General features: G+C 35.2%; 1 long non-coding RNA gene across 1 annotated transcript in view; it reads right to left on the reverse strand.

Moving 5' to 3' along the window:
• LOC141559575 (uncharacterized) overlaps nt 1–6,584 on the reverse strand; it is a 22,397-nt gene extending 15,813 nt beyond the window's left edge. Inside the window, exon 1 of the long non-coding RNA XR_012487496.1 lies at nt 6,217–6,584. This is a non-coding gene — a long non-coding RNA (uncharacterized LOC141559575). The remainder of the gene's footprint in view (nt 1–6,216) is intronic.
• Nucleotides 6,585–10,414: the final 3,830 nt, after the last annotated feature.

Here is a 10,414-nt window from a genome sequence, read left to right on the forward strand (position 1 = left end):
AGTTTCATTAATCCCATTTGTTTCAATATTGCAGTCATTTTCCAGTATACCTGTGAGTCTGTAGATGGGAAGGAAGTATATTTTATCATATGTTCTCTTGAACAAAGATTTTGCCTTTCCTATCATAGTTCAATGGCTTTGCTGGCAATACCTCACTGGAACTTATAGAGTTCTTTTATGCCTTTATTCCATTTACATTTTGGCATTCCTTATATATATTATTCAAAGTCTATAATAGTTTATACTGGTCCCATAGTACTCTAAATTTCTCCAACTTGTCAGCATGTCACTGAGGAAACAGGGGCTGAGAGAGATTAAGTGACTTGCCTAGGGTCATGGAACTAGTCTTAGAGACAGAATTTGAAACTATGTCTGTCTGATTCCAAGTCTAGCCATCTATCCTCTCTTCCATGTGAACTCTAAAAAAGCAACCAAAACATAAGCAATCTGTATACACTATGTGTAAGAAATTATTAGCCATAGCCTACTTGGTGCAGATATAGCTGTTCCTTTTTTCCCCTCATATAATGACATATTTTTCCATGTTGCAGTTTTACAAATATGACCTGAAATTCAGGTTGCCTGTTTAAATGCAAAAATACCAAGTATGGGAAACTTTGAGGGAATAAATGAAACAACAGAGAATCAGATAATCCATGAGTAAAAAAAAGGGACACTTGGTTTCCCTGATTCTCATTCTCTCACTCTCTCTCTCTCTCTCTCTCTCTCTCTCTCTCTCTCTCTCTCTCTCTCTCTCTCTCACACACACACACACACACACACACACACACACACACACACACACACACACACAAAATTGCTCACTCAAAAGTGAAGTCCATGAGACTAAGAACTGTAACACTGGTGCCAACTTTCCCAACATACCCAGGAATTTCTTTATTTAGAACCTCCCATGTGTGTGTTTTTAATCTCTGGAATCTCAGGGATTTTCCCATCCCTTTGGATGCTTGAGAAGTTTCAGAGGATGGTAACTCCTTCTGGAATTCTCTACTTCTACAGATTTATTTTTAAAATGTGAGTAGTAGTAGCATTCTGAAGAAATGGGCATTCAAATAACAGACAGTCTAGAAAACCTGGCTAGACAGGGGCCTTTATGAAATCTTTTGGGAGGTAGCAAATGTGAAGCCTTAAACCATTTATTGAAGTAACTCCTAAAAACCAAGTGGTAAGCACTTAAGAAGGCAGAAACAACCCATCTCATAATAGGAGCCAAAGACCAACTTGTATGTGTTGACCTATGTATATGTCCAGCAAGCTACCTATCCTATAGGCATATCTCCTCCTCATCCTTGGAGTATCCTTTCCTTTCTCTGTTCTGCTTTGCCCTGGATCTCCTTTCCCACATAGCTCTTCTTTGCTGTTCTTCCCATATAACTGTAAACTTTTTTACTTGAATCATTTCAAGTTAGAAGCTTCCATTCTCCTAGCCAATGTGCCTGTGACTTCAGGAGTGGAGCAATATCCTTCCAAACACTATTAAAAAAGACTTAAAAAGTTCAATGGGAATGTGCCATGGGGACCAAGTTGATGAGCTGTCTTGGGTTATACTAAAAATGGCCCCAAATGTCATAAGCTATTGTGGACTCCTTTTTATTGCTGTAATCTGAAGGTATTATGTCTATGGCTTCCTCCTGACATCCTTAATTGGATTCCTTCTCAGTTTCTTCCACAATCCTGTTTTGGAGATTTAGATCCCAAAGTATGTATAGTCAGACTATTCTAGTCTGAAAATACCCATTTCAGCTCTGTTGAAAGAATGCTTCTAGACGGAAAGTATTTACCTCCACTTTCATATAAAAGAGAAGAGGGATCAGGGGATGCTATAGTAACCATACTATGTTGTCCTTGCCCCATACTTTCTGTGTGTCTCTAATTAAGCTATATAGCCTTCTTTTTGGAGTTTTCTCTAAGTATGTTAGAACAAAAAGGCTATTGCTTTAAACTTTAACTTGCACATTTCATTCTTCTGTGAAGACCTTTTAGTTTCAGCAATGGACTCTGAACTCATGGATACATGTTCATTTATTTCTTTTAAATCCAGAGGATAGATTTGAAATTTATATGACAGCATGAATATTAGTAAATTCATTTTTCTAGTAAGAATTTACACGTTTCTGAACCAACTTCTTTACATGGTTTTAGGGAATTTATTAATAGATATATTTGGAAAAGGGTATGATATTTGCACATTGGGTCTGTGATATAAACATGTTACTCCCTTTACAATAAAGCATAATGTACAATGACAGAAAACTCTTTTTCACTTATGAACGTCTGAGTCTGAAATTCACACAAACCACACTTTTGTTTGACTCCTAAATGTGGGTGCCAAATGAATCTACTGCACTAGGCTTCTGAACACTACTGCAACTGTGCAGCCCCTACTTCTCTACTGGGAGAATTGTTTCGGCAGATAAACCATCTGGCTTGAAACACAGCCCTCTTTGAAAATATTTCTCATTATGTTAGCTCTAAAACAATGTGTACAACTATGCTTCATTGGAAGACATGGTTAACAGAAATTCAATGTCAAACAATATCTTCTCTGTAATCTTTTCCTAAATAATTTTTAAAAAGCAATCAAAATGCAAAATTTTAATTTTTAAAGGGTCATTGTGAATCTAGTATAAAATGAATAAAACAAGGAAATTTTTAATAAGGCATTCTAATGTACAACTCTTTAAAATGTTGGTTTCTAATGTTCCCTGTAAGAAAACTTATGGACAATGTATTTAATTGGATGTATCATGAGGATGTCACTGTGATATTTTATGTCTATATTCATCTTTTCATCCAAGAGTCTCTAACTATGTTTTAATTGCTTTGTGTTGAACATAGTGTTATGGTCGACCCTATTTCATAGAGGACATAAAGTTTAACAAAGTTCAGTATTTTCTCTATCTGGCTTAGTGAGTCAGAACCACTTGTTCAGAATTCAGCAAATGACGTTCATTTTTGTAAGCCAATGGACTGAGATGTAGATACATAAGCAAGATAGAGAGATGACTACTAATGAAGTATAGAGAAAAATTGAGAGATCATGGTGAGGTAAAAATTAGTCTTATCACTGGTAATGGGGTAAATGTAGGGGAAGCAAGGTGAGTCAGATTTGGTTGCATTAGCTAGAATCCTATTTATTTATGAAAGTTTATTACTAGGTTCCATTTTTCATAATTCTGAGATCAATTCTAAGAGATTTAACTCTGATGGAGAACAAAAAATCTTGGTAGGAGTATTGGTTAAAGCACAGCGTAATGGAAGTAGCCAGAAGAATCGATTGAATAAGAGGAGGATTAGCATTAGCAAAGAACAGGGTGTATCAGTGGGTGAGGGAGAATGAGAGATACTTTTGTGTTCCTTTCCTGGTGATGATGACTAATAGGTGATTATTACTGAAGACTGGCCAAATATATATTACTGATCCTAAAGAAAATAAGTTGATGGTGAACATAAGAATCCAAAATTTTGTGTCTTTGAGCCATCTAAATCCTCTCATTTATATATCAGCCAAATGGTAGTTTCATACTGTCTCTATCTCTATGACTTTCTAGTCTCTGTGTGACCTCAGTTTTACTTTGGTAATGCTTTTGCATACATATTTTTATGTAGTTAGTTGACCTCATATCTAAGAAAGTAACTGGTAAGGGTACCCCTAGGTCAAGAGAAGTGAGTACAGCGAATGTTTGGAAATGTTAATCTATGGCATTGGAGTAAGGGGCTGAAGCTAGGGATCTTTTCTAAAATAAGGTGAAGATGGCTATGTTACTGTAATGACAATATTTTATTGTTAAAGTACATCTGACCTTAATTAAGGATAAGAAGATTTTCTGAAGAAATAAGATACTTGTCCTAAAAGAAATCAGTGTATTTCTATTATGGGTTTAGAAACCTTACATATAGTGAATCCAGTGGAAACATTGATTGGATTTGCTGTGATCTGCTTACACTAGTCTGTGATAATGTAATGATAGATAGCATTATAAAGCATTTTAGGATTTGCAAAGCACTTTTTGCATATTATCTCATTTGATAGTTACCTCTTTTCCTATCCCTACAGCTTAACCTACTACCTGGAACATAGTTAAGTGTTTAGTAAGTCCTTATTAACTGAATGACTGACATCAGCCCAAAAAAGTTGGTGGTGTTTATAAGCTTACACTGATTTCAACTCATGACTTCTTGACTCCCAAGTTATGAGCTTTGTTTTCTGTACCATGTACTTGACTGTGATCAATAGGGACCCACAAATGCCGAGCTTTCAGATATCCATCTTAGTGAAACCACAGCAGAATAGATTCACTGCATCTTTTGATCAGATATGATTCTGCAAGATTTGCCTTGTCTGATATATGAAACTACCTTACCAAACGAATTTATGATTTTCTGTTTCTGTTTTTGGTCATTTGAAGCAGTAACCATATTTTTAAGTTCTGCCATATCTGTGTTTTATTTAGAAAGTGAATATGGGTTAATATTTGCTGCAGGGGAAGAATAATTAGTAAATGTGTATGTTATGCTTCAATTTAGTCTTTGATATTTATAATACATTTATATAATGTTTTATATAGGTAGTTGTAACATAACAGATATAGGCAGCCTTGGACCCTAGGTTCAAATCCTATCCATGACATAGTCTGGCTCTATAAATCTGGGCAAGTCCCTTAATCTATGGGCACTCTAGACTGGAGGTGTCAAATAAGTATCTGGAGCATGTATATGGATCAATACAACTTTCAGAACCAAATTAAAATATAATTGGAAAATACTTAACAAAATTAATAAAAGTACAATAGAATCTAGAAAATATTATTATATGGTTTTCTAAATCACTAAATACTCTGCAGGGATCTTTATATATAGTTCAATAGCTCAGGTCCTATTTGAGTTTGAAATTACTTCTTTAGGTAGCTCTCTTAACTGTAATTTATGGAAGGAGTTAGTTTACTAAAAAGTTTTCTTCACCAGTGAAATCCTAGGTTCAGGACCCATCTCTACGCATTATGGGGGGACTTTTCATGCAAATGATTCTATCTAAAAGCTAAGTAGATCATAGGAGTTTGAGCTGGGAGGAATTTAGAGATAATCTAATCTAATTCAATTTTCTCCTTTTATGGATAAGGAAATTGAAACCTTAAAAAAAAGAAATCAGGGGCAGCTAGGTGGCACAGTGAGTGGATAGAGCACCAGCCCTGAATTCAGCAGGACCTAAGTTCAAATCTGCTCTCAGACACTTAGTAGTTCCTGGCTGTGTGACCCTGGGCAAGTCACTTAACCCCAATTTCCTGAGCCAAAAAAAAAAAAAAAAAGAAATAATTTGCCCATACCAAGTTATGATAAGATATCCAGTTAATGTTCAGGTTCTCTGAATCTCTTTCCACTCTATCATCTTGCTTTTCTGTAATTGTTGGCTTAGCTAAGGTAGCTTCCTGTCTTGGGGTATCTTATTCTTATATATCTTATCAAGAATGTCAGCATTTCAGAGACCTTACATCTCAGATCAGAGTCAATCTTATACAACAAACCTCTCCTATGATGAGGGTTAGAAGCTTGTGAGGAAGTAAAGCCTTACTTGGCCATATTACTCTGCTGAGAAACTGCACATTTATCTTTCAACTATCCCTTACTCCTTCCCCTAATATTTTCCTATTTATAAATAAGTTTTATACTTCAAAGTTGGATGTAAAAGTTTACCAAGAACATTTGGAGAACCAATATAATCTGTAATTTTATTTCCCCAAAATATGTATTATAATTATTCCTCATTTTAAAGTGAAAAGAACATGAGTTAAAAGGATAAAAAGGCCCTGGAATGAATACTGGATGCATTTTTCACTGCTGTTTTCCTTTTTAAAAAATATGTACTTATTATATGTTTTCTTAGGGTTTTGAGCCAAGGAAACATTAAGTGTCTGTAGAATTGAGAAGGCAGTTTAACACACTGATCATATCTCCAATAATTGGAATCTGAAATAAGCTGTTGTAAACGGATGCATTCCAACTGCCATCTGACAACTCACATGCTGGTTTGTCCTAGGCATCACAAGGTAAGAGGACATTGTGACTTATTTACTCATGCATTGTCCTGGGAGGCCCTTCTAGGAGATTGAATGCCAGGGTGCCCCCTTCCCTAACTCTAACCACACTCAAACTAGATAACTAATAGCCTTTGTGACATAATCAGATATGTTTACTTACTTTTTGAAATGAAAATGCTTCTTCTGAGAAAGTGAAATCTGGTCATTTATTCCAAGGACACATAACTGGTGTCCATCTCTGTTTGCTATGGCAAAATAAACAATTGCTGATTTTTAAAGAAAAAAAAGGTATAGTATGGGGGAAAGGGGCAAGATTACTTCCACTGAGGTGAGAGAGATGCTCAATTTTTAGGGCAGGTAAGGTAGATTAATAAGAGACTACTCATAAGGAGGTTTCAGATCTTACTGTCAGAGGGTAATAATTAATGATCAAATGTTAATGGAGATGCTGGGCTGTTGATGTCATTAATTCAGCTCAGTGGAGCCAGTCCTGCCCGGGACCTGCCACAGCTGTCACTGCATTCGCTTAATTATTCCAGTGCCTTCAGGCTCTTTCCCCCCTTTTTCCTACTAACTACAGGACAGTATGTTTTCACTGAAGCAGAATTGCGAAGAATGCCCTGTTTTCTGGGCAGTGCCAGGCCAAATATACATGAAAGCCCAAAGGCAACAAAAATATAACCTTTGTTGTTGTTGATTTGTTTTGGTGCTTTCCAGGATCTATATTTGTGTGTGTGTGTGTGTGTGTGTGTCTGTGGTAGAAGGGGGTCTAGTTTTTATTTATTGTGGAACAAAATGAGGAGATGGAAAATTTTTGAGAAAGACCATCCTAAATAGTTTGTCTTGATATAATATTTAGGTCCTGTAAAGATTAAGTTCTTGAAAACTAACCTAATACATTCTGGTTTTTATGCTGGGTAAAATGTCTGTATTCCCCCTTCCCACAACCAAACAAAGAGAATAGAGGGGAAAAAAAGAAGCTTAGAGAGGCAGAGGGGTGGGGAAGCAAATACCATCAGTTAGTAAAAACATAATGTGAAATAATCATGCTTCAAAAGACAGGAAATCACAAAATTATCCTTTACTGGGCAAATTGAGGCAAGGAAAAACATGATCACTGAAATGCCACTTCCATTAAAATTCAGCTTGTAGGAGTGGATGAATTTGCCTGCTGTGCCTTCAGAGCCTTCTTCCACTTCCTTGGCTGTGTTTCTTTTATCTCATTGTGCTAGAACTTTAAGGAAAATTACTCCTCACTTTTTAAATTCCTTTGGATCTTTAGGCTCTGGCCTGGTCTAGTAGACACCTCAATTCTTCTCTTCTTTTTAAGTGAAGAGAGAAAAGTAAATTTTATTTAAAACCTTGGCAATTTTTTTTTTGCCATTTCCTCAATTTTTGGGGGGTGGGTAGGTGGGAGAAGGTATATAAATTTCTATTTTTGATGAGTGTTATGATTTCAAATCAGTCCAATATGCTTCCTTGAACTGCTATGCTGGAATGCAGCTTGACTCCATTCCAAACTGAAGTGCTTAAAAAAATGTGAGGCACTACAACAATTTAAAATCACTCTATATGCTGCACATGGTGATTTAAAATAATTGAAGCTCTTCAAATTTTTATATGCCCTTGAATTTGGAAGTGATCAAGGTTCTGGGCATGTGCAGTACACAATGATTTGAAATTATTAGAGTCCTTCAAATTTATCATAAGTGTTTCAGCTTGAAAGTGATAGGGAATCTGGACCTAGGCAGTGGAAAGTGATTTAAAATTATCAGAGTACTACAGATGTTTTATAGGTCCTTTAATTTGAAAGTGATCTCAGTTCCGGTCTTTAGTACCATGGAGGGTAGCACTTTCTACTCCATACAGAAGGTTTGGATTTTTCCAAACTATGCATTACTTACAAAGTTTTTAAGAATTGCAAAAGATCTTAATCCATAAAGAGAATATTTAATAAATAAATTCACAGTTAGAGGAACTTGATTCTACTTTGGCTGCCACCATCCACAATTAGGAACTAATTTACAATGGCATTTTTTGGGGCAGGGATTGAGGGATAAATTTGAGTGTTGAGAGAAAGAAAAAAAGAATTAGGGTAGATTGGCTCATACTATGCATGTGAAAAGTCATTATATACCACAAAAACATCTGATTTGCCATGGTGAAGGTGTAGGGACCACAGGAAAGATATGAATCTCTAAGTTACCTTTAGAAATTGTACAGTGATTTAAAAAAAAAGAACAAAGGGACCACTAAACTCTTATCATATAGATCAAAGCTTCTGCACTCACATTCTAGTTCTAGTTTTTCCATCTCTAGCAAAATACATGCAGGGCAGGTCCTTTGTTCAGTAGCTACTTTTTCTTGAAAACACCCATGCTCTTGTCATGTGCTTCTTTTTCAGACAAATGCATTGTTTTCACTTTGTGTGTAATTTGATGAAGCAAAGAACTCCACTGATTTGCCAAGTAGACTATACCAACTAGGAAAGTAAAAACTTATGAATTTTATAAGATGGATGACTTCTCTTATTTTATCTACTCAAAGGACATTTTATATCATTCCTGAAGTATATTCTTGGGGATGGAATATTTAAGCTTATGGAAGCCCTTGATGACAAGATTCTAGCAATACTAAGTTTTCTGCTTCAAATGTCAGGATTGTACAATAGGGATTATAGTTACTATGAATTCAGCTAAAATTATTAGCCACATTGCCATTGTACTTCTGAAAGCCACATGACTAGTCTGACTTAATTTAAAGTAGTATGACAAAGTGAAATTCCAGCATATTTCCCACTCACTTCCCTTCCTCCATAAATATTTTCATTTTGATAAAAATTAGGATAAATTGATTAGGGTTTTGATTGTTTTCTTTCTGTGTGTGTGTGTGTGTGTGTGTGTGTGTGTGTGTGTGTGTGTTTGTGTCTGTGTGTCCGTCTGTCTGTTTCTCTTTGTATGTGTGTATCTCTCTTTCTCATTTTTCATCAAGGAACAAAGTTGAATTGGAAATACCCTACCATATGAAAAACATCTGACCTGTGTACTGAGTCTATGAATCTCCAGGCCTTTAGGAGAGTAGAAATTTAACAGGATTAGGAATAGAAAATGCTAATAATAGAGCTCATGTTTTGTATTTAGGATTAACCTTCGCCCTAAGGACATAGTGCCAGCTTACTACATGATATTTTGCAATTGGCATAGTATTTGACCTTTGTTCTCAGAATTATTTTTTGAAGTTTAACACACTTTATATGTATGTATAAAATATCTTTCTGATTTTATGCCGCTATTGTTTGATAGTAAAATTTTTAAAAACAAAATGTACTGCTTTTCTTTTGCTTGTTGCAGTACTAAACTGAGTAATCATTAGTAAACTAGTTTTATGCTTCTGACTACTTTTAAACAAAATATTGATTAGGTTATAGAAAGAATTAATTCAGTGTTATAAACCTGGACTTTAATCACTAAATGTTTATTAAATGCCCACTCTAGGGAAAGCCTTAAGCAAGCAATTTAAAGATTAAAAAATAAAAATGGTCCCTGCCTTCAAGGAGCTTATATTTTCCTGAGAGGAGTAAAGGTTCTTCCTTCTCTATCTTCCATTTTCCTGGGGGAAGGTTCATTATAATTATTATTCATTATTATCTTTTCCTAAGGAAGAAGAGATTTCTTCTAGTTATTATCATCAAACTTTTCTGGGAGAGAGGACGTTCATTATTATTCTCAGAAGATGTGAAGTGATTATTATTATTATTATTATTATTGTTATTGTTATTAAACTTTCTTAGAGGAAGGAGAGATTCTACTTATATACAAACAAAAAAAAATGAGGTGGGGGATAGCATTATCAGCTGGGGTGAGAGAAGGCTGGAACATCCCCAAATTGTGCATATTAATAGTTCTATCACTTTGCAGATTCAATAGGCAACTAGGTTAATTAGATATTTTATGAGTAGGAATTGTTAGATGTTGGAAGTGAGAAAAGTCACTGGAAAAGACTGCACAATTAGTTACTCTATTGAACCCTACAGGCAGCATGACATAGAGAAAAATACATTGAATTAACTATGAAAAGACATTGGTTTTGTATTCCAACTCCATCATTTATTAGTCATTTGACTTTGACCAAATTATTTAAACTCTTGATACCTCAATAACCTCATGGTTATAATCCCAATCCTATCTATTTCACCCAGTCCTACTTATCTTGCAAGACTGTTTTAAGGATCATAGAATTGTAGGATTATAGCTCTTGAGCTGGAACAGAGCTCAAAGACTACCCAAATCTAAATCTAAACAGATGAGACTCTATGAGATTAAATGATTCTTCCCAAGTGACACAGGCATAAAGTGTCA

Source organism: Sminthopsis crassicaudata, chromosome 3, assembly GCF_048593235.1.
Source record: "Sminthopsis crassicaudata isolate SCR6 chromosome 3, ASM4859323v1, whole genome shotgun sequence".
Taxonomy (NCBI): Eukaryota; Metazoa; Chordata; class Mammalia; order Dasyuromorphia; family Dasyuridae; genus Sminthopsis; species Sminthopsis crassicaudata.